This window comes from Panthera onca, chromosome B1, assembly GCF_046562875.1.
Source record: "Panthera onca isolate mPanOnc1 chromosome B1, mPanOnc1 haplotype 2, whole genome shotgun sequence".
Taxonomy (NCBI): Eukaryota; Metazoa; Chordata; class Mammalia; order Carnivora; family Felidae; genus Panthera; species Panthera onca.
This window is the reverse complement of record NC_138342.1, coordinates 175,607,355-175,633,396: the sequence shown is the minus strand read 5'-3', so window position 1 is coordinate 175,633,396 and position 26,042 is coordinate 175,607,355. Positions and strand designations below refer to the sequence as shown.

The following is a 26,042-nucleotide window of genomic DNA, read 5'->3' as shown; positions in this document are numbered from 1 at the left end:
GCAACATTACCCTGATCATCCAAACCAGACGAAGACAATAAAAGAAAACTACAGACCAATATCCCTGATGAATATTGATGCAAAAATCCTTAACAAAATGTAAGCAAACAGAATTGAACAGCAAATTAAAAGGATTATGCACCATGATGTAGTGGGATTTATTCTTGGATTACAATTATAAGTGAAACATATGTTTAACATACAAAAATGGATCATTGTAATATACTACATTAACAGAATGAAAAAAAGACCCACATCACAATTGGTGGAGAAAAATAGTTTGACAAAATTCAATACACTTTTCAAATGAAAACACTTAAAAAAACCTAGTAATAGAAGGAAACTAAGTCAACATAATGAAGGCCGTATTTGAAAGCTCCACAACTGACATCATACTCATTGGTGAAAGACTGAAATCTTTTCCTATAAGATTAGGAAAAAGACAAGGATGTCCTCTGGAACCATTCCTATTCAACATGGTAATACAAGTCCTAGACAATTCAGCAAAGTTACAGGGTACAAAACTTACACACAAAGTGTATAAATTGGAATTTTCTATATACTTAAACAAGGAGCAATTTGTAAAAGAAATTAAGAAAAAATTACATTTAAAATAACATCAAGAAAAATAAAAAATCTAATTATTCAAGGAGGTGACAGACTTGATACCAAAAACTACAAAATATTGCTGAAAACACTTAGAAACAAACAAACGAAAAGACATCAATATTCACGGACCAAAAGATTTAATACTATTAAGATGTTGATACTAACCAAAGTAATCTACAGACTTAACGCAATGCATATCAAAACCTTGAAGGTGTTTTTACAAAAACAGAAAAACTCATCATAAAGTTCATATAGAATCTTAGTGGACCCTGAATGCCCAAAATGATCTTGAAAAACAACAAAATATTAGGTCTCACATTTCTTTATTTCAAAATGTATTACAAAGCCACAGTAACCAAAATAATGTGGAGCTGGCATAAAGATATATAAACCAATGTAATAGAATACAAAGCCCAGAGATAACCTCTCACATATATGGAAATTAAATGATTTTGACAAGAGTGTCAAGACCATTAAATGAGGAAAGGCTATTCTGTTAAAAAGTGTTGGGAGAAATTGGATATACACATGGAAATAACGAAGTTGAACTCTCATGTTACACCATATACAAAAACTAATTAAAAATGGATCAAAGACCTAAATGTAAAAGCTAAAACTACAAAAGTCTTAGAAAAAAACCAAAACAAAAAGGAGAAGCTTCATGCACATTGGATTTGGAAAAGATATCTTGGATACAACACCAAAAGGATAGTCAACAAAAGAAAAAAAATAGATAAATTGTAGTACATTAAAGTTAAAAATTTGTGCACAGAAGGAAAAAAAATCAATAGAGTGAAAAGGCAACCCATAGAATGGGAGAAAATATTTTCAAATCATGCACTTGATAAGGAGTTAATATCTAGAATATATAACCGCCCCTGGAACTCAACAAGAAAAAAACCAAACTGATTAAAAAATGGCCAAAGGGGGGTGCCTGGGTGGCTCAGTCGGTTAAGCGTCTGACTTCAGCTCAGGTCACCCCGCGTCGGGCTCTGGGCTGATGGCTCAGAGCCTGGAGCCTGCTTCCGATTCTGTGCCTCCCTCTCTCTCTGCCCCTCCCCTGTTCATGCTCTGTCTCTCTCTGTCTCAAAAATAAAGGTTAAAAAAAAAAATGGCCAAAGGACTTTAAGACATTTCTCCAAGGAAGATACACAAGTGGCCAGTAAGCACACAAAAGGATGCTCAAGGTGACTAACCATTATGAAAATGCAAATAAGACCACAATGAGATACCATCTCGTATACATTAAGATGGCTACCATAGAAAACTAGAAAATAACAAGTGTGGTGGGAACGTGGAGAAATCGGCCCACTTGTACACTTTGGTGGGAGTGTAAAATAGTGCAGCTACTATGGAAATTAAAAATATGATTACTGCATGATCCAGAAATTTACTTGTGGGTGTACTATATCCAAAAGAATTGATAATAGGGTCTCAGAGAGATATTTGCATCCCCAACATTCTTCATAGTAGCCCAAAGGTGGAAGCAATGCAAGTGTCAAGTGACAGATGAATGGATAAAAAAATGTGGTTTGTACATACAATGAAATGTTATTCAGCTTTAGAAACGAAGGAGATTCTGGGGTGCCTGGGTGGCTCAGTCGGTTAAGCATCTGGCTTCGGCTCAGGTCATGATCTTACGGTTTGTGGATTCGAGCCCCGCGTCAAGCTCTGTGCTGACAGCTCAGAGTCTGGAGCCTGCTTCGGATTCTGTGTCTCCTGTCTCTGTCCCTCTCCTGCTCACATTCTGTCTGTCTCTCTCAAAAAATAAACATTAAAAAAATTTTAAAAAGAAACGAAGGAGATTCTGACACATGCTATACTGCAGATGGAACCTTGAAGACATACTACGTGAAATAAGCCAGTCACAAAAGACAAATACTGTGATTCCACTTCCATGAGTATCTAGAGTAGGTCAAATTCACAGATAAAGGAAGTAGAATGGTGGTTGCCAGGGACTTAGGGCATGAGAGAAAAAGGAAGTTATTTTTTTAATGGTATTAAATAACAAAAATTCACCAAGTAAATTTAAAGAATTAATTGGCTTTATTAATCGATTCATTGTATGTGGCAGTGGCCCATCTAGTGAGTAGAAGGGAGCTTCAAAGGGCTACAGAAGAGGAAAGGTTTTTAAAGGTAGAGAGCGAGGGGGAAAATGGAAATTATTAGCAAAGAATCCGTTGTTTTAGTAGGGCAAGGCTGCCCTCCTGGAAGAACATAAGGGGTCTATCAGTAAATTTCTTAGAGCTGACCAGGAAATTCCCATGATGAATGGTTAAAGGTTACCTTCCTGAGAGGTTGAAACTTCAGTTAGTTTAGGTATTAAGTCTTCGTTTACTTGGGGCTTTAACTTAAATGATACCACTTTGGGCCCATGTTTTTGTTGTTGTTGTTTGTTTTGTTTTAAAGTTTATTTATTTGTTTTGAGAGAGAATCCATGTGTGCATGTGAGTGGGAGAGAGAGGAAGGGAGAGGATCCCAAGCAGGCTCTGTGCTGTCAGCATGGAGCCCAACGTGGGCCTATCCCATAAACCATGAGATCATGACCTGAGCCAATTATCAAGAGTCTGACGCTTAATGGACTGAGCCACCCATGCACTCCCGTACTCCCCTTGGTTTTCTTTTTAATGATGGTTACAGAGTTTCAGTTTTGCAAGATGAAAAGAGTCCTGGAGACGGTGGGGACAGCTGCACAACACTGTGAAGGTCCTTGATACCACTGAACTATATACACTTGAAAATGGTTACAATGAGGGGGGCCTGGGTAGTGCAATCAGTGAAGCGTTGAACTCTTGATCTCGGCTCAGGTCATGATCTCACTGTTCCTGAGTTCAAACCCCACATCAGGCTCTGTGCTGATGATGTGGAGCCTGCGTGGGATTCTGTCTCTCCTTCTCTTTGACCCTCCCTTACATGTGCACGCGCGTGCTCTCTCTCTCTAAATAAATAAACTTAAATTTTTTTAAAAAAGTGGTTAAAATGATAGATTTTATGTGTACTTTACCACAATTTTAAAAAATGACTGTTAGCTTCCAGTTCATCTACTTTCCTTCCTTCCCCAAAACATATTTGTGTTGTAAAAAAAAAAAAAAAAGTACCAAAAAGATTTTAAATGCTAAGAACTAGGGTGTCGTGTAGAGATGTCCGGCCATGTAATTGATGAATATCTTACAAAAAGTAACTTAACTCGCTTAAACTTTTAAAGAGTGACTGAGTAATGACCAACAGATTGGAAGTCTGGGAGCTAATTCTTTTGTCTTTTATAGGAGAAGGTTAATGGATTGTTCCTAAAATTAATAAAATTAGGATGAGTGGTAAGCGGACCTCATGGTAGGGATGGATTAGGAAACTACATTTTCGTATTGTACCCTTTATTAATTTTTTTGAAAAATTTTTAATGTTTATTTATTTTTGAAAGAGAGAGAGAGTGTGGCAGGCGGGGGTGGGGGGAGGCAGAGAGGGGAGGAGACACAGAATCTGAAGCAGGCTCCAGGCTCTGAGCTGTCAGCACAGAGTCCGATGTTGGGCTCGAACTCAGGAACCACGAGATCACGACCTGAGTTGAAGTCAGATGCTCAACCACCTGAGCCATCCAGGTGGCGCCCCATACGCTTTATTTTTTCTTAAAGGATTTTTATTCTGTGTATCCATTGTTCTAATTATAATAATTTAAAACTTTATTGCATAACATAGCAAAGCGTAGTGAATAATATAACATCTTTGTTCCTAACACCTCGATTTATCAAATATGAATATTTAGCATTTGTGCTTCAGATATTTGTTAAGAAAAAAATATAGATACATTTGAAGCCTCTTCCTATTCCCTTTCCTGTCCCTCCCCAGAGGAGATTGGTATTTGTCTTGTGCGGGTGTGTGTGTGTGTGTGTGTGTGTGTAGTGTGAATGGTAAAACACTAAATAGTATTTTTTTAAGGTAAAAAATTGATGTAAATGAAATGATACTCTCCATATCACTTGATAATTTCCTTTTCCTGCTTAATGTTATATTTTTGGGAGGAGATGTTATGAGTCCCTGAAGTAAAAATTATGACTTACTGCTACTGGTATTTATTCATAGAGAATGTGTAATTGTGTTAAAATATAAATATATTAATAATCTCTACTGTGTAACTTGTATAAGTAACATTTGATAACCAAACACATTTAAAAACTTTGTATCAAAATTATCATTGAAGTCCTGTTTGGAGACAGGACTTAAAAACATGGACAGAAAGGAGGAACCCCCTTTTTTTTAATGATAAAGAACTTTTTTTCTGCTTTAATTGTTTTTGTCTGAATTGTATCCAATGCCAATTTTCATAGTGGTATGAAATGCAAATAGTTGTATAACCCATTTGCCAGTTTGTTTTTGCTGAAGAAGTTATTGAAGTCAAATCGAATCATAAGTTTTTTTTCTGCTCAGAAACAGTTTCTGAACTAAGGAGAGAAAATGCTCCCAAGGACCTTAATGATTAGGCCCTGGTGGCTATACAGTGTTGTAGGTGCTGAGCTTTCATTAGAAATAATACTTGTCCCAGAATATTCTGTGTATCATTTCATTTTGCCTCTTGTACAGTCCTAGGAAATAGACATTATTTCCTCATTATTCAAATAAGGTAATTAGAGCACAGAGGCTTGCGAATCGCCCAAGGTCACATGGTAGAATTGGGACTTAATGCCAGATCTTTCTTCCTCATGAGCCTGTGTTCTATCTCTTCTCTGCCAATGCAGATAAATCTGAAAAAGGGTAAAAGTCTGACTTGGGAAAATAAATTGAGCTCATTTTCTTTTTTTGCTTCTCCATCTGATTTTCATGGAGAGAGTTTGTTGTTGTTTGTGAATAGGCTTCCATATATTTTTATTGGTCCTGGCTATGTGAGTATTTTCAAGGCTTAAGAAACTGAATGTCTTTTTCAACCAATATTGACAATTTCTATCTGAGATTATCAGCTTTGCCAGAATGTCTCCTTCATCTTCTCCCTATCATACACACACATGTTCATTTTATTTCTATGGCTATTTCTTACCTTCTTCCCTCTTCCCCAACTCCCTTATGTCCAAATTCAATATAGCTCATGGCATTATTATCAGTGGAGGCTTCTTCTGATGTGGTTATTTGTGCTAAATGGGAAAAACAAATGTAAAAAGGTTTTTTAAACTGTGATAAGCTACATATGTCAGAGACCTAGAAATATATATTTCAGTCTGAAGGTTAAGGTCACTTTCACTTATGTGAAGATTGCCAGTGATATCAGTGAACAGGAAAACAGATATATTTTCCCCCAGTTTTGTTGATTCCTTGAGAACTTATGCTCAGTATTTTGTTCTTTCTAAATAAAGGGGAAAGAAGGTGAGAAGAGTGTATACATAATGCTTTCATTTGTGTATAAAATAGCAGAAATCCAAGGAACTGTTACAACCATGCATTTTTATATTGGCAGGGTTTTTTCCTTCATTTTAAAACTGTTAGTTTTCATTGTGTGTAAATTATACCTCAATAAAGTTGATTTTAGAGTTAAAATAAAACAAAAAAATTTCACCAGTATGCCATTCCTTAAGATCTAGGTAATGGAGCATCAAGACTGGCTGGTAACATATTCAAAAAAGAGACAACTAGGCACTATGCCTTCTGCTGAAAGAACACAGAACTACTGAGAGACCCATCAAAGGCAGGAACCAACATCTGATCAAGCATCTGGATGCCACCTTCAATTTATAGGTAATCCAGCAGCCACAGATATGTTACACTACTCCATGAGGCTTCAGCCAGCAAAATCCATATTGTAAGAGTCTTTCTAGAAAAAACAACCTTTGTCAAATAAATTGTAAGGACAAAGTAAAAGAGATGGGAGGGAAATCTTTAAGTTAAGGTACATATCATATTGAAGGAGGTTATGATTCCTCATCTTCTTTGTATTCATGCCTTTTATCACCAAACTTCACAATGCTCTTCCAGGAGGGGTTACCTGTTCCAGCCTTTGACATTGGACTTAGACACACTTGATTTCCCCTATTATTGATATCTTACCTTTATTATGAATAATTAACCAATGTTTATGTGTTATTATTAGCTAATGTCCATAATTACACTTCCTTAGTTTTTGCGTAATGTAGTTTTCTGTTCTAGGATTCCATTCAGGAAACCACTTTACTCACAATTGTTACATGTCCTTTGGATCCTGGTTGTGGCCATGTCTCAGACTTTCCTCATTTTTTTTTTTTTAATATATGAAATTTATTGTCAAATTAGTTTCCATACAACACCCAGTGCTCATCCCAAAAATACTTTCCTCATTTTTGATGAGCTTGATAGATTGGAGGAGTACTGGTCAGGTGTTTTATAGAATGTCCCTACATTGGGTCTACCTGAGGGTTTTCTCATGATTAGATTGGGATTATGGATTTTAGGAGGAAGATGACCACATATACCAAGGATACATACTATCAACATGATATCACTGTTAAGATTGACTTTGGTTGCCCTGCTGAGATGATGTTGGCCAGGTTTTTCCACTGTTAAATTACTCCCTTCGTTTTTTCATACTATATATACTCTGGAAAGAGTCACCATGGAAAGCCTACTTGAGGAGTGGGAACTTACGCCTTCTCTGCTTGAGGCAGATGTCTAAATAAATTATTTGGAATTCCTCTGCATGGAAGATTTGTCTGTTTTTACCCCCATTTATTTATTCAATCATTTGTTTATATCAATATGGACTCACAGATATACTATGGGTTAAGTAATTCAACCCTAATTTATTTTTTTACTCAAATTCTTCCAGATCTAGCCCCTGGATCTCTTTTTCTTGGCTCCTGTGTCCCTTAACATATTTCACATCATGGTACATGGGTTTTTGTTTGTTTTAGTTCTTCCTTACTGTTTAGCACTATAAGATACTACAGGTTCATGCTGTATATTTTCTGTAACAGCCCAAGACCCAGGCACTTTTCTCTGAGAAGCTCTGGTTGCTTCTACTGGAAAATGATATTAGAAACCAAGATCTGGGTACTAGGTATGGCCGTTGCTACTGGGATAATCTTTGCTTCTAGGCCTTCTCAGCTGGCAAAGCAAAGAGATATATGTGTGTACTGTCTATACAGACATATCTACAAATATATCTGTATGTAGCTATCTGTGTCTAAATTAAGCTAAAACACAAATTTATGCTGATGTCTCCAATTCTAATACTTTATTACATGGATTTCCATTATTACATTATTACAAAAGTTAGATTCTTTTGTCATACTATGTACTCCATATTAGGTTCCCTTGAATTTCTAAATAATTTATTAAAATTTGCATATAATTAAAGTACACTCTTTGTTCTATAAAATCCTGTGGGTTTCAACAAGTGCATACCTTTACAGTATCACAGATTAGTATCACTGCCCTAAAAATTATCTATACCTCACCTATTTAATCTTCTCTCACCCCTGAACTCCTATCAATGGCTGATATGTTTACTATCTACACAGTTTTTATTTTTCCAGAGGGTCATAAAGATGGGATCATGCACAGATAACCTTTTCAGACTGTTTTCTTATACTTAGCACCATGCATTTAAGGCTCATCTTTACTTTTATGTGGCTTTATAGCTCTTTTTTTTTTATCCCTGAACAGTATTCTATATGGAATACTATGATACATGGTTAGTTAGCCATTTACCCATTGAAGGATATCTTGGTTGCTTCCAGTTTGGGCGATTATGAATAAAGCTTCTATAGACATTTGCATGAAGTTTTTGTGTGGACGTATTTTCAAATCAGCGAAAGAAAAAAGTACCTCATAGTACAATTGTAGATCGTGTGGTAAAATTAGGTTCAGCTCGGCAAGAATGTGTCAAACTGTCTTCCAAAGTGTCTGTACCACTTTGCATTTTCACCAGCACAGAATGAGAGTTCTTATCATTCCACATCTTTGCCAGCAATTGATAGTGTCAATTTTTCAGATTTTAGTCACTCTAATAGATGTGTTGTGCTATCTCATTGTTTGTTTTTTCCAAATTATTATTGAAATTCTAGTTGGTTAACATATAGTGTACTATTTGGTTTCAGGAGTAGAATTTAGTGATTCATCACTTATATATAATACCCAGTGCTCAACATAAGTGCCCTCCTTAATACAATCTCCCACCCACCTCCCTCCAACCCTGTTTGTTCTCTATAGTTAAACGTCTCTTATAGTTGCTTCCCTCTCTTCCCCCCCCTTCCCCTATGTTCTTCTATTTTCTTTCTTAAATTCCACATATGGATGAAATCATATGATATTTGTCTTTCTCTGACTGACTTGTTTTGCTTAGCATAATATACTTTAGGTCCATCCATGTCATTGCAAATGGCAAGACTTTGTTCTTCTTCATGTCCAACTAATATTCATTATATATAGGACATTTGGGCTCTTTCCATAGTTTGACTACTGTTGATAATGCTGCTATAAACATTGAGGTCCATGTGCTCCTTTGAATCTGTAATTTTGGACCCTTTGGGTTAATATCTAGTAGTGTAGCTACTGGGTCAAAGGGTGTTTCTATTTTTAACTTCTTAAGGAACCCCCATACTGTCTTCCAAAGTGGCTGTACCAGTTTGCTTTCTCACCCACAGTATAAAAGGGTTCCCCTTTCTCCACATCCTTGCCAACATCTGTTGTTTGCTGTGTTGTTATTTAGCCATTCTGACATGTGTGAGGGGGTATCTCATTGTCCTTTTGATTTGTATTTCCCTGATGATGAGTGATGTTGAACATCTTTTCATGTGTCTGTTGGTACCTGGATGTCTTTTTTGGAAAAATACCTATTCATGTCTTCTGCCTGTTTCTTACTTGGATTATTTGTGTTTTGGGTGTTGAGTTTTATAAGTCTTTATAGATTTTGGATACTAACCCTTTATCAGATATATCATTTGAAAATATCTTCTCCCATTCTGTAGGCTGCATTTTAGTTTTGTTGATTGTTTCCTTTACTGTGCCAAAGTTTTTGGTTTTTGGTTTTTGTTTTAAATCTTGATGATATCCCAATAGTTCATTTTTGCTTATTTGCCTTGCCTCCAGAGATGTGTCTAGTAAGAAGTTGCTCCGGCCAAGGTCAAAGAGGTTGCGCCTGTGTTCTCTTCTAGGATTTTTATGGTTTCCTATGTCACATTGCGGTCTTTCATCCATTTTGAATTTACTTTTCTGTATGGTGAAAGAAAATGGTCTAGGTTCAATCTTCTGAATGTTGCTGTCCAGTTTCCCAACACCATTTGTTGAAGAGACTGTCTTTGTTTCCAGACTGTCTTTAATCCATGAGCATGGAATGTTTTTCCCTTCTTTGTGTCATCTTCACTGTCCTTCATGAGTATTCAATAGTTTTCAGAATATAGATCTTTTACCTCTTTGGTTAGGTTTATTCCTAGGTATCTTATGGATTTTGGTGCAATAGTAAATGGGATCGATTCCTTAATTTCTCTTTCTGCTGCTGCTTCATTATTGTTACATAGAAATGTAACAGATTTCTGTACCTTGATTTTATATCCTGCAATGTTGCTGAATTTGTGTATCAGTTGTAGCAGTTTTTGGATGCAGTCTTCCAGGTTTTCTGCATAGCATATCATGTCATCTGAGAAGAGTGAAAATTTGACTTCTTCCTTGCTGATTTGGATGCCTTTCATTTCTTTTTGTTGTTTGATTGTTGAGGGTAGGATTTTCAGTACTATGTTGAATAACAATGGTGAGAATGGACATCCCTGTCTTGTTCCTGATCGTAGAGGAAAAGCTCTCAGTTTCTCCCCATTGAGGATGATATTAACTGTGGGTCTTTCGTATATGGCCTTTACGATTTTGAGGTATGTTCCCTCTATTCCTACTTTGTTGAGGGTTTTTATCAAGAATGGAAGCTCTAGGGGCGCCTGGGTGGCTCAGTTGGTTAAGCGTCCGACTTCAGCTCAGGTCACGATCTCGCGGTCCATGAGTTCGAGCCCCGCGTCGGGCTCTGGGCTGATGGCTCAGAGCCTGGAGCCTGCTTCCGGTTCTGTGTCTCCCTCTCTCTCTGCCCCTCCCCCGTTCATGCTCTGTCTCTCTCTGTCTCAAAAATAAATAAACGTTTAAAAAAAAAAAAAAAGAATGGAAGCTCTATTTTGTCAAATGCTTTTTCTGCATCTGTTGAGAGGGTCATTCTTTCTTTTAATAATGCGATGTATCACATTGATTTGTGAATATTGCACCACCCCTGCAGCCCAGGAATAAATCCCACTTGCTCATGGTGAATAATTCTTTGAATGTCCTGTTGGATTCAGTTTGGTAGTATCTGTTGAGAATTTTTGCATCCATGTTCATCAGGGATATTGGCCTGTAATTTTCCTTTTTAGTGGGGGTCTTTATCTGGTTTTGGAATCAAAGTAATGCTGGCTTCATAGAATGGGTTTGGAAGTTTTCCTTCCATTTCTATTTTTTGGAACAGTTTGAGAAAAATAGGTATTAACTCTCCTTAAATGTCTGGTAGAATTCCCCTGGGAAGTCATCTGGCCCCGGACTTCTGTTTGTTGGGAGATTTTTGATTACTGATTCAATTTCTTTGCTGGTTATGGGTCTGTTCAAATTTTCCATTTCTTTCTGTTTCAGTTTTGGTAGTTTGCATGTTTCTAGGAATTTATCCATTTCTTCCAGATTGCCCAATTTGTTGGCTCTCATTGTTTTAATTTGCATTTCTTTTTTGTTTGTTTCAAGGTTTTCTTTAAATTTTAGTTAGTTAACATATAGGATAATATTGGTTTCAGGAGTAGAGTTTAATGATTAATCACTTACATATAACACCCAGTACTCATCACGACAAGTGCCCTCCTTCATACCCATCACCCATTTAGCCCATTCCCTGCCCACCTCCCTCCGTCAACCCTGTATGTTCTTTATAGTTAAGAGTCTCTTATGGTTTGCTTTTCTCCCTCGCTTTCTCTCTTTTTTCCTTCCCCTATGTTCATCTGTTTTGTTTCTTAAATTCCACATATGAGTAAAATCATATGGTATTTGTCTTTCTCTGAGTGACTGATTTCGCTTAGCATGATACTGTAGCAAAAATGAACTATTGGAACTTCATCAAGATAAAAAGCTTCTGCACAGTGAAGGAAACAATCAACAAAACTAAAAGGCAACCTAAGGATGGGGGGAAGATATTTGCAAATGACTTATCTGATAAAGGGTTAGTATTCAAAATTTATAATTTGCATTTCTTTGATGACATATAACATTGAATATCTTTTCATATGCTTATCTTCCATCTGTGTGTCTTCTTTGGTAGGGTGTATGTTCATATCTTTGGCCCATTTTTAAATTGAGTTGTGTGAGTTTTTTTTCAAAGTTTTAAGTTTCTCACATATTCTAGATACAGTTTTTTAATAGATATGTATATTTTCTCCCAATCTGTGGTTTATCTTTTCATTATTGCAACAGTTTATTTCATAGAGTAGAAGTTTTACATTTTGATAAATTAAGGCTATTGACTTTTTCTTTCATGGATCATGCTTCTGGTGTTATATCAAAACTCACCATCAAACCCATGGTTATGTAGATTTTCTTTTGCTGGGTGCTCAACCAACCACCCAGGCTCACCTGTTTATTTAGACTGTAAAAATTTCTTTAATCCGTGTTTTGTAGTTTTCCACCTATACATCTTTTTTAAGCTGAAATATTAAACCTGAGTATTTTTGTTATTTTTGGAATTATGGTAAATTGCTTTATTTTCAAATTTCAAATTCCAAATTTCAATTATTCATTGATGGTATGTAGAAAAGGAACTTGCTATTTATATTGATCTTGTATCCTGGAACTTACTACATTTACTTGATAGTTATAATAGCTTCTTCTTTTTTTTTGTAGAATATTTGGTATTCTGTGAATAAAGGCCATTTTATTTATTGCTTCCCAATCTGTATAATCTTTATTTCTATTTCTTGTCTTATTGTACTAGCTAGGACTTCCATTATGAGGCTGAATAGGAATGGTGAGAGAGGACATCCTTGCCTTGCTCACAGCCTCAGGAGGAAAACATCTGGTCTGTTATCATTAAATATTATGTAAAGTATAGAGTCTTGTATATGTTCTTTACCACGATGACACAGTTGCTCTCTATTCCTAGTTTGCTGAGAGTTTTATCATGAATGGGCCCTGGATTTTCTCAGATGCTTTTTCTGCTTCAGTTTAAAAGATCCTATGATTTATTTCTTTGGTATGCTTATATGGTGGATTATAATGATTGACTTTCAAATGTTGAATTGGTTTTGCATATCTGGAATAAATTCCACTTGATTGTGGAGTATAATTCTTTATTATACATTTTTGGATTTGATTTGCTAATATTTTGTTAAGGATTTTTAAGTCAGTATTCATGAGATAGTTCCATTCTTGTAATGTCTTTGTCTGGTTTGGGTATTAACAGGATTATGTTGGCCTCATAGAATGTGTTAGGAACTTTCCCCTCTACTTCTATTTCCAGAAAAAAATTGTGGAGGATTGGGATTATTTCTTCTTTAGATGTATAGTAGAATTTATCAGTGAATCCATCTGGCCCCGGTTTCTTTTTTTCTTTTTTGAAAGATTATTTTTTATTGATTTAATTTCTTTAATAGATAACAAGGCTATTTAGATGATTTATTTCTGCTTGCATGAATTTAAAAAAAAATTTTTTTTAACGTTTATTTATTTTTGAGACAGAGAGAGACAGAGCATGAACGGGGGAGGGTCAGAGAGAGGGAGACACAGAATCCGAAACAGGCTCCAGGCTCCGAGCTGTCAGCACAGAGGCTGACACGGGGCTTGAACTCACGGACTGCGAGATCATGACCTGAGCCGAAGTCGGCTGCTCAACCGACTGAGCCACCCAGGCGCTCCTGCTTGCATGAATTTTTGTAGTTTGTACATTTTAAGGAATTGGTCTATTTCATCTAAGTTATCCAATTTGTGGACACACACTTGTCTTTGGTATTCTTTATTATCCCTTAATGTCCATGGCATATATGGTGATATTTTATTTTTGATGTTAATAATTTAATTTTGATATTGGTAATGTCTTCTTTTCTTGGTTTCCTGGATATTTACCTATTTTATTGATATTTTTAAAGATCAAAAATCTAGCTTTTGGTTTTATTGATTTTCTGATTTTCTTTATTAATTTGCTGTTTTTAGTCATTGATTTATCTCTAATTTTTATTATTTATTTCCTTCTGCTTGCTTTAGGTATAATTTTTTTTTCTCTAAATTCCCAAGGCAGAAGCTTAAGTTATTAACTTTTGATCTTTCTTGTATTCTAATACAGTACAACCTTGGATTGCGAGTAACTTGTTCTGTGAGTGTTTTGCAAGATGAGCAAATATTTCTAATAAACTTTATTTTGATTAGCGATGTTTTGCAATACAAGTAGTATGTGAGGCCGAATGTCACATGATCACAACTGAGCCATTGGTTCTTAAAACTTGCTTTGATATATGAGTGCTTTGGATTATAAGCATGTTTCTGGAACAAATTATGTGCACAAACCAAGGTCTTACTGGATATGTATTTAGTGCTAAAAGTTTCCCTCTAAGCACTGCCTTCACTACATTACATGAATTGTGATAAATTATATTTTCATTTATTTTAAAATGTGTTTAAATTTCTGTTGATATATCATCTGTGACTCATGGCTTTTCAAAAGTGTGTTGTTTAAATACCAAATATCTGGGGATTTTCCAGTTATTTTTCTGTTAACTGATTTTTAAATTAATTCCATTATGGTCTAAAAACATACTTTGTGTGATTTCTATCTTTTACATTTGTTATTGTGTATTTCATGGCTCACAATGTGGTCTGTCTTGGTGAATGTTCCAAATTTTAGATGGATATGTGTTCTGTTGTGTTGGATGAAATATTTTATAAATATGAATTAGATCCAATTGATAGCTACTGACAATACAGATCATCAGTATTCTCACTGATTTTCTATCTGCTTGGTCTCCCAATTACATGAGAAAGGGTATTGACGTCTCCATATCTAATAATATTCTTGTATACTTATCCTTTCAGTTCTGTCAGTTTTGGTGACTCATGTATTTTGATCCTCTTACATTAGATGCACACCACACATTCAGGGTTGCTATGTCTTCTTGGAGAATTGACTCCTTTATAATTATGCAGAGGGCTTTTTAAATCTTTGGTTATTTTCTTTGTTTTGAAGTTTGCATTGAGTGATACTAATATGGCTACTCCAGTTTTCAATTGATAGATGTTCGCAAAGTATCTCCTTCTTTATTCCTTTACTTTTAACCTATCTGAGTCTTTATATTTAAAGCAGTTTTCTTGAAGACAGCATATGGTTGTGTCTTGATATTTATTGATACTGACATTTTGTCTTTTAATGGGTGCATTTTGACCATTTGCATTTAAAGTAATTACTGATGTACTTGGATTAATGGCTCCACGTTTGCAATTGTTTTGTTTATTGAATATATTCTTTGTTTCTTCTTTTCTCTCTTTTTATGCCTTCTCTGTTTTTAATTAAGCATTTACATGATTCCATTTTATATCCTCTCTTCCTGTATCAGTTATACTTAAAATTTTCTTTAGTGGTTACTCTAGATTTTAAAGCATTCGTTTTAAACTAATCTGAGTCCACCTTCACATAATGCTATGCCACTTTATGTGTAGTGCAGTTGCCTTAGAGTGTTCTCCATTCTTTTTTTCCTGTCCCTTGTGACATCATTGTCATTGGTATCACTTATCCATATGTTAGAATTACCTAATACATTGTCACTATTATCAAACAGTCATCTTTAAAAAAAATTTTTTTTAATGTTTATTTACATTTGAGAAGAAGACGGAGCATGAGTAGGGGAGGGGAAGAGAGACAGAAACAGAATCTGAAGCAGGCTCCAGGGTCCAAACTGTGATCTGTCAGCACAAAGCCTGATGTGGGGCTTGAACCCTTGAGCAGTGAGATCATGACCTGAGCCAAGCTGGAGGCTTAATTGACTGAGCCACCCAGATGCCCCTAAACAGTAATCTTTTAGCTTAAGAAGAACAACAAGAAAATATTTTATTTTGCCTTCATTTATTTCTTTAACACACTCCCTCCTCCCACCTTTTTTTTTTTTTTTTTTTTGGAAGACCTGTGTTTCTGATCTTTATAATTTTCTTTCTGTCTAAAAAAACTTACCTTAAAATTACTTACAAGATATATCTGCTCGTGACAAATTACCTCAATTTTTCTCTGTCTGATAAAATCTTTACTTCTTCATTTTTAAAGTGTAATTTTGCTGGATATAGAATTCTAGGTTGGTGGAGTTTTTCTTTCTTTCAATACTTTAAATATTTTACTCTACTCTTTTCTTTCTTGCATGATTTCTTTTTTTTTTTTTTTTTTAATGTTTATTTATTTATTTTGGGGTAGGGTAGGAGCAGAGAGAGAGAGAATCCCAAGCAGGTTCCACGCTCAGCATGGAGCCCAACTTGGGGCTCAATCTCATGACCATGAGATCATGACCTAAGACAATATCAAGAATCTGATGCTTAACTGACTGAGCCACCAAGGCATTCTGCTTACATGGTTTCTGATAAAATTTAAAAAGTCCCCATAATTCTTATTTTTCTTCCTCCATAGGTAAGGTGTTTTTTTTTTTTTTTTTCCTCTCTGGCTTCTTTGAGGTTTCTCTGTGTCTTTGGTTTTCTGCAATTCGAATATGATAGGCCTAGGTATGCGAGTGTTTAAATTTTGTTTTGGTATTTATTCTGTTCTTTTTTTTTTTTATCTTTGCATTTCAGTTTGGGAAGTTTCTATTGTCACATCAAGCTCACTGATGCTTTTTTTTTTTTTGGCTGTCAGGTTTACTGATGAGCTCATGAAAGGCATTCCTTACTTCTGTTACTATGTTTTTGATTTCTAGCATCTCCTTTTGAATCATTCTTAAAGTCTCCATGTGTCTCATTATATTATGTATTTGCTCTTGGGATGTCTGGGTGGCTCAGTCCACTGAGCGTCCAACTTTGGCTCAAGTCATGATCTCACTGGTTGGGGGTTCAAGCCCCACATCAGACTTGCTGATGTCAGCCTGTCAGTGCAGAGACTGCTTCAGATCTTCTGTCCCTCCTCTGCTTGCACTCTCCCAAAAAATAAATGTAAAAAAACAGCAAATACTTTGTCTTATATGTTTTCTATTTTTTTCTATTAGAGCTTTTAACATATTAACCATAGCTATTTTGTTTCCTGCCTGATAATTCCAGTATCTGTATCTTATCCGATTTTGATTCTGATGACTGCTTTGTCTTTTTAGATTTTTTTTTTTCTTAACTTTTGGTATATCTCCTGGCATTTTGTGGAAAACTGAACTTGTATTGGGTACCAGAGACTGATAAATGGGCTTTTGGTAAGAAAATTTATGTTAAAGTGGGTTTAATGTTTGAGGTAGGTATGGTGCCAGAGACCTCAGATCCCTCCAGTGTCCGTATTTTGTCTCCCTTTTGATTTTGGTCATTTGTGTATATTCCTCAGAGAGTCTGTGGGATGCAGTTCTTTTCTCTGTAGCTTACTGTTACAATACTGGAGCTCTGTTGGCATGGTGGTTAAAGGTGGGGAAGGGGAACAGTCTGTAATCTTAAAATTAAATCTCAGTCTTTTAGTGGGTCTGTGTCTCTTGGCTATGACCTTCACAATTTGTCCAGTGGCACATTTGTTTTTTTATTCCCTGCCCCATGCTTTCTTCCTTGGTTGCAGTGCTCCCTGTTGATTTCCAGAAACCCTGAACCCTGTTAAGATGTTTTTGTTTTTTTTTTCTCATAGGTGAGAGAGGAATTCTGGAAGGGTCTAGAGTATGAGGAGTGACCTCTCTTATCTGAGATAAGGCTCAAAAAGGCCTTTTGTGATAATGGGCCTTTCTTGTGGAGAAGGCTCTGGGATAATTTCACAAGGATTACTCTTGACTCTCTCCCTGCCAAAGCCAGGGGGAAATCTTCCTCCAGTTCTCCTTATGACAGCCTGGTGGGTTTCCTGGAGGAGCCCTTCCTCCCAAGAACTTAGCCCCCAAGGAATTTCTCATTTGCACACTATTCCACACCCAGTCTCTGGTAATTAAAAAGGACCATTTTAGTGTTCTAATTTATGGTTCCAGAACCTTAAATTATGGGCCGATCTTAGCTGTCCCTCTCTGTACATGCCTATCTCTCAAGATTTGGGGGTATTGATTTACTTTGCAACCTTAGTTCTCTTATGGGACCAAGAAAAGTCATTGATTTTCAGATTTTCCACCTTTTCCTTGTTGTTCTGGCAGGAGTGATGCCTACTAAGCTCTACATTTCAGGGCTGAACCCGGAAATTTTTCTGTTTTAAAGTTTTCCTTATGTAAGTTTTGTACATGGACTCATTAAGTGTACTCCTACATATTGATTCTTCTTTGTTGCTGTTGCAGATAAGGTTTTCTCTATCATCACAATCTTTAACTGGTTTGCTTGTTTTTTTGAAGGCCATTGATTTCTTCATGTTAGTTTTATATCTTGCTACTTTACTAAATTCTTCTGTAGGTTAAGTTTCTTTTATCATTACTCTCTGAGGTTATACTATCATAATAGTATCATAGATATCACATAATTATATAATTTTTATAAAAAATATAATGTAAATTCTGTAATTATTATAAAATAATATATATTTACTATATATATTCTTTTATTATGCTAAGAAAACAAATCTCAGTTTCTATTTTCTTGAATGTTTTCACCAGGAATGGATGTTGAATTTTTGTCAAAGGAATTTTCAGTATCTATGGAGATACTCATATGAGTTTTTCCTTAGAGTTATTAAATATGGAGGATGATATTAATAGATTTTTTTTTTTAAATACTGAACCAACCCTTGACCTCCTAGAATAAATCCTATTTGGTCACGTATTTCTTTTTTTCTTTTTTTTTCGAACTGTCACAGCTTTATTTCATGACACATTATAACAGAGAAATATGCCTTTTTAAAATACCTCATATAAAGTTATTGACAATACAAATGTTTTCTCTTTGAATGAACATGATTTAATTTACAAATCTATTGTGAAACTTTTGCAATTCTCAGATGTTGTGGAAAAGTACATCCCATTAGAGACAACATAAAGTACTTGGAATGAGGGGCCTATGATATAGAAAAAACACAAAAACTTAGCTTCATTACAGAGTATAGGAAGGGGGAATAGAATACTTAATCTTTTATTTTTGTTTTTAATTAATTAATTTTTTAGAGAGAGAGAGAGAGCAGGGGAGGAGCAGAGAGAGAGGAGAGAGAATCCAAAGTAGGATCCTTGCTCAGTGTGGAAACCTATGTGGGGCTAGATCCCATGACCCTGGGATCATGACCTGAGCCAAAATCAAGAGTTGGACACTCAACTGACTGAGCCCCCCAGGCGCCCCAAGAATAGTTAATCTTTATGGAAATACAACCATTCCATAAAAAGGGATGCAACAATTTTGATGAGAATCTGAGCTGTATTACTATAGTACTGTGTTATTACTAATAAAGAGTAACAAGTGTGCAAATTAATATCTTGGTATCAAAGTGACTCAATATTATATGACACGTGGCTCTTTAGAAAAGATTGATCTGATATAGACAACTATGAGAAGAAAACAGACAAATCCTTTTAGTCTGTGATTTCAGTGAATGAATGATGTGCAACATTAATAATCACAATGCACATGCTTTCAGTACAGATATTGATATACAGTAGTTTGGGGTTTGACTGTTTATTAACAATGAACTGGGCTGGTGATTTATGCTGAAAGGGATTTGTTAGTATTTTCTATTATATTTTTCATATTCACAATTGTTACTAAGGTTTTCAAGGTGTCCAAAAGAAGCAAAAGCAAAAATCTAGGAATAATTCCTACTTATTTTTTTGAGAGCTTTTCAAATTCACGTAGTTACATTTATATAGGAAATATATAGAATTTTTACTTGATTGAGTAGAGTTGGTAAAACTTTCTACTACAATTAGACTTATATAGGAAAGTCAAAAAGATCATTATTTGGGTAGTCTAAAATATAGTAATATTAATGAATCTGATGTGCAACTGTGGATTGTTTCTAGCTTCAGAAGAGGTCCTTTTAAATCAGATTGAGATGTTTTTTTTTCAAAAGAGTTCACATTGCCTTTTGATTTTTTAAAATATGGCCTTGAAGTCAGAGTAATTAAAGCAAAGAATTGCTCATGGATTTAACAGAGTTAGAGCATGATTCTAGTGAAATGGGAAAACTGACGGAAGTTTGATTTTAAAAAACATGAAATAAGGAGAAACTAAATTATTCTGTGACTTTTACATCATTAAAGATAGCATCAAATATAATGATCTCATGCCAATAGTTATTGGAAATATATCTTCATTACTTTCTAAGTCATTTTAGAAAACAGCACTGGCAATAATTTCAAAGTCATTTCTTTTGCAAGTAACATGTTACATAACATTCTTAAAATTTTATTTAATTTTATTTATTTTTAAAATATTGAGAGAGAGAGAGAGAGAGAAAGCACAAGTGGGGGAGGGGTAGAGAGAGCGGGAGACCGAGAATCCCAAGCTGACAGCGCAGAGCCTGCTGTGGGGCTCAAACTCATGAACCATGAGACCATGACCTGAGCCAAAATCAAGAGTCAGATGCTTAACTGACTGAGCCACCCAAGTGCCTCAACATTCTTAAAATTTTTTTTTAATTTTTAAAAATGTTTTTATTTATTTTTGAAGGAGAGGGAGAGAGAAAGCATGAGCGGGGGAAGAGCAGAGAGAGAGGGAGATACGGAATCTGAAGCAGGCTCCAGGCTCTAAGCTGTCAGCACAGAGCCTGATGTGGGGCTCGAACTCACGAACTGGGAGATCATGACCTGAGCCCAAGTTGGATGCTTAACCGACTGAGCCACCCAGGCGCCCCAACATCCTTAAAATTTTTAAAGGAAAAATATAGATTAATTTGAAATAGATCTGAAACATATTTTTAGGGTTAATATTTAAATTTTAGAATAGGAGAAGGAATTAGTAAAGATACTAAAAAATCACTGGAACTTCACCAAATAGTAGTTTGCTCATATTTTTGTTGTCTTCACGTATTTATTTCTTAATGTTGTGTAGGATTCTGTTCTACTAATGTTGTTTTTAGTACTTCTACATTGATATCTATAAGCATATAACTAAATAGGGGTTTTTTTTTGCTTAAAAAATTTAGGTTTAGGTATCAATGTAATACTTCTTTAAAAATAAGGAATTTTCCCTTCATCTTCAATGTTCTAGAACAATTTTTAAAGCATTGGAAACACTTGACTCTTAAATGTTTGATGGAATTTTCTTCTAAAATTATCTGTGCAAAGTACTTTTAAAGTGGTGTAGTTTCTTAATAACTTTATTTTTATCTTCTGTGGAAAATGTTATCTATCTATAATAGAGTGAAATATCATTAGTCTATATTACCCTAGGAAATTATCCATTTCATGTAGGTGTTCTAAGTTATTTGAATAGAGGTCTGCAGTGTAATCTTTTATGATGTTTTTAATTTTTCTGTTTGAATGGTTGTTTGACCTTATGTCTTATTTTTCATATTTATGATTTATCCCTTATTTTATTAATTTCTTTAAAATAAACCTACAGGAATTTTATTTGTTGTCTACTCTTTTTCTATTCTCTACCTCATTAATTTCCACCTTTTATTTTTTTTCCTTCTTTGTACTTTCCTTTTACTTTTTTATTGTTCAGCTGGATTCAATTTATTTAGCTTGATTCTTTTATTGTTTTTGACTCAAAAAAATGATTAGTCTATGAATTGTCCTCTAAACATTAATTTCAATATATCTTTGTATTACTGTTATTTTTTTAGAGATTCTGTCATTTCAATTTTTTTCCCTTTCATAGAGTATATTTCATATAACTGTTTATAATTTTCATATCTCCTTTGGAGGAATGTCTGCAGTTCTTTTGCCCATATTTTAGTCAGGTTATTTGGGAGTTTCTTGCTTATGTATTTTGGATATTAACCTGTTATCATATCTATATTTCGCAAATATTTTCCTCCATTCTGTAGGTTGCCTTTTGGTTTTGTTGATTGTTTCTTTTGTTTACAGAAAGTTTGTAGTTTGATGTAATCCTAGTTGTCTATTTTTGCTTTTTTTTTTAATGTTGTTATTTTTGAGAGAGACAAGAGTGTGAGCTGGGGAAGGGCAGAGAGAAAGGGAGACACAGAATGTGAAGCAGACTCCAGGCTTTGATCTGTCAGCACAGAGCCTGACGTGGGGCTTGAAGTCACAGACCATGAGATCATGACCTGAGCTAAAGTCGGATGTTTAACCAACTGAGCCATTCAGGCACCCCTGTCTATTTTTGCTTTTGTTGCCTGTGTTTTGGTGTCATAGTCAAGAAATCATTACCAAGGCCAATGTGAAGAAGACTTTTATGTTCTTCTTTGAGTTTTATAGTCTAAAGTCTCACATTTAACTCTGTAATTTATTTTGAGTTGATTATTATATATGGTATAAGATTAGTTGTCCAATTTCATTCTTTTGTATGTGGGTATCTAGTTTTCCAAGTACCCCTGTAAGGATGGCTATTATCCAAAAACAAAAATAAAAACAAAAAACAAACAAAAAAAAAACATGACAACAAGTGTTTGTGAGAATGTGGGCAAAAGGGAATCCTTGTACACTGTTGATGGTAAATTATTGCCGCCATTGTGGAAAACAGTATGGAGGCTTCTCAAAAAATTAAAATACAACTATCATATGATCCAGCAATTCTACTTCTGGGTATATATCCAAAGGAATTGATATAAGAATCTTGAAAAGGCATCTAAATGGCCATGTTCATTGCAGCATTACTCACAATAGTCAAGTCCCAGAAGTAATCTAAATGTCCATCAAAGGATAACTGGATAAAATATGGTGTTTATATACAATGGAATATTATTTAACCTTAAAAAAGAAGGAAATCTTGGGTCACCTGGGTGATTCAGTCAGTTGAACATCAGACTCTTGATTTCAGCTCATGTCATGGTCTCATGGTCGTGGGATTGAGCCCTGTGTTGGGCTTTGTGCTGAGTGTCGGGCCTGCTAAGGATTCCCTGTATCCCTGTCTCTCTCTGTCCCTACCCCTCTATCTCTCACACATGTGCAGTCTCTCTCTCTCTCAAAATAAATAAATATTTAAAAAAAAGAAGGAAATCTTGCCATTTGCAACCATATGCATGAACCTAGAGAATATTATGCTATTATGTTAGACACAATAAATAATACGTGATCCCACTTCTCTGAGGAATCTAAATTAGACTCATGGAAGCAGAAAGCAGAATGTTGGTTACTAGAGTATGCAGGGGAAGGGAAGGTGGGAGGTACTCATCAAAAGGCATGAGGTTCAGTTATACACAATGAATATATCCTAGAGACATACTGTATAGCACGGTGCCAACCGTTATCAATATTGTATACTAAAATTTTGCCTATATATATATATATATATATATATATATATATATATATATATATATATATATATATAAATACACACACCCAGCTTTTTATAAGTTCCATGTTCCTGCAACAGGACACATGGAGAGCTTCTTGAATGGCTGGAAAAGTTCTATTTCTTGACCTAGGTGGTCTATACAAGGGTGATAATCTTATGGTAAGTTCACTAAGTTACACATTTTTTGATGTGAATTTTCTCTCTTCATTTTATTTTACAATGAAAAAGGTTAAAAAAGATTTTGAAATTATATAATCCAAAGCCTTATTTTTATATTGAGAGAAACAGGTAGCTTTGAGAAACTTAAGTGGTTTGCTGAGAAGCATATAGCTAGTTAGCCACAGAACCAGGAATAGCAGCCCAACCAAATATCATCCTAATAAATGAGAGAAAATAATATCAGTAAAGAGAAATGATATTCCTGATGGGGAACACAGAAATAGTGAGTTATGGAGCATTTCAACATCAAGGTGCTGAAATATGGCGTCAGGGGAGGATATAGAATCTCTTCCTGGAGACTTTATAGGAAACCATATTTCTGAAATGGGTAAAATATATCCCTGCCAATAGGTGAAGGTTTACAATAGGAAATACTACTAAGCAGCACAGTTTCATAGATATTTATACTTTTTTAAAAAATTTAAAAAATTTTATTTTAGAGAGAGAGATCATAAGCAGGGGGAGGGGGAGGGGCAGAGGAAGAGAGAGAGAGAGAGAGAGAGAGAGAGAGAGAGAGAGAGAGAGAGAGAATCTTAAGCAGGTTCCAGGAGGGCTCAATCCCACAACCCTGGGGTCATAACCTGAGCTGAAATCAAGAGTCCGACACTCCACCAAATTAGCCACACAGGCACCCCTAGATATCTGCACTTTGTAAGTATGAAGGTTGAATGATATCAGTCAGTAAGTAGTATTCACTGAAATTATCAGCCTTCCTGAGTGTTACTTCACATACTAATTTATAAAGTTCAGGTAGTGTCCTCACAGTTTATCACTGACTGAGGTTAAACATAGGTGGATATGGACTCACAGAATCTTTCCACCCATTCTAATTGCCCTCAGTTACAGTGAGGTTACAGCCGGAGGTACAGAGGAGGTAGGACTTTCCCAAGCTTGTTAGGGACCCAGCCAGACCTGGAAGGACACTTCCTTAGGGTAGACTAATCCTCTTTTCAAAAAAAAATTTTTTTTAAATTTTTTTTTAACATTTTATTTATTTTTGAGACAGTGAGAGACAGAACATGAACGGGGGAGGGTCAGAGAGAGGGAGACACAGAATCTGAAACAGGCTCCAGGCTCTGAGCTGTCAGCACAGAGCCCGATGCGGGGCTTGAACTCACGGACCGAGAGATCATGACCTGAGCCGAAGTCGGCTGCTTAACCGACTGAGCCACCCAGGAGCCCTCAAAAAATTTTTTTAATGTTTATTTATTTTTTGAGAGAGAGTGTGAGCCGGGGAGGGACAGAGAGAGAGTGGGAGACACAGAATGCAAAGCAGGCTGCAGGCTCCGAGCTGTCAGTGCAGAGCCCGATTTGGGGCTCAAACTCATAAACTGTGAGATCATGACCTGAGCAGAAGTCAGACACTTAACTGACTGAGCCACCCAGGTGCCCCAGGCTAATCCTCTTTTCAATTTATGAGTCTGGCTCTCAGTTACTTGGAGAGAGAAAATGAGTTGGTTTTGTATTTTCAATTAAAATGGGGGTCCTACTAAAAACAGTGCTGTTTCTCTCAAGGGAGGCTTAGGAGAGGCAATACGGCTGAAGACTGTGGCGGGGGGGCTGGCTTAGGTACTTGTTCTGAAGTGGCATTTGCATGACAAGATAGGATTTTGCTTAGATTTGGGGAGCAGAGCCAGGGAGTATCAAAAACCTCTGCACAACACTCTTGGCCTCTGCACAGATTAAGATTTTAGGTATTTTTGCAACCTATTTGGAAATATTTTGGCATTGCTATTTAATATTTAGAATTATTGTGTAGAATACAAAGAATTTTAAAAATCGTATTTGTAGCCAGTTTGCTTTCAAGTGCTTTAAAATTGGACATTTTATCAGAGATAATATTAGGTGTATTTGCCTGACTATATTTATGGTTGTATGATTCCTAACACTGTGTTGTCTACTCTTTCCTGGTAATATAGAATGAGGCTATGGCCCTTCAGTAGGCAGTTTTGAGAAAGAAAATGTCTAGCTGCTGCTTTTAAGAGATAAACTGATAAACACACCAAAGTACTAAACCCAAACAACGTACAAATACACCTGCTTTCAATCAACATTTTTCTCCAATCTGTGGCTAGAAATCCAATGTGTATTCTCTGTGAAGCTCATAAAAGAACAGCTCTCCAGTTTAAAGGATCTAATGGCCTTAGAGCCTCCTGAGGAATCTAGATTAATGGAAGTTACTCAGAGAGTTGCAGAACATAGGAAATCCTGCTAGTGGATGTTTAACACTTGGATCCAAAACCTAAAATGCTATCTCATGAGGCAACAGCAAACAGAAATATCCACAGATGTAAGAAAATGCTGATGATGTAAGTTTTTCCTGTTGTGTTTTTGGCTTTGCAGATACAATGTGGGTTTATATATAAGTGCATCAATTATATCAGTTTAAAGCTTAGATTATGGAGAAACCTATATTAATTGTCACCATTCAATAGTTTCCAAATTCCCTCATGATCATCAAAACACTAAGCTGGCTTCCACCTGTGGAAAGTCATCCATGAATGTTGTTATTTTCCTTTTTACCATTTAAATTGCACATGTTGACCTAAAACTTAGAATTAAAATACTATCAAAACAATCACTGCAATTTTGTAAGGTAAACTCGGCTCACATTCTCTTCAGAGGGTTAGATTATTCGTGTAACCTTCACTTAAAGGAGGAGGAATCTGAGAGGTGTAGGTAAGTGATGAGATGCTCAGTGTCACCCAGTCATAAGAGGAAGGACTGCAGTGAGGACCAGCGATTCT

At 35.6% G+C, this 26,042-nt stretch overlaps 1 long non-coding RNA gene across 1 annotated transcript in view; it reads left to right on the top strand.

The window, feature by feature from the left end:
• LOC132691648 (uncharacterized) overlaps positions 1–26,042 on the top strand; it is a 168,356-nt gene that overhangs the window by 104,310 nt on the left and 38,004 nt on the right. The window contains exon 5 of the long non-coding RNA XR_009615921.3: positions 6,168–6,327. This is a non-coding gene — a long non-coding RNA (uncharacterized LOC132691648). The remainder of the gene's footprint in view (positions 1–6,167; positions 6,328–26,042) is intronic.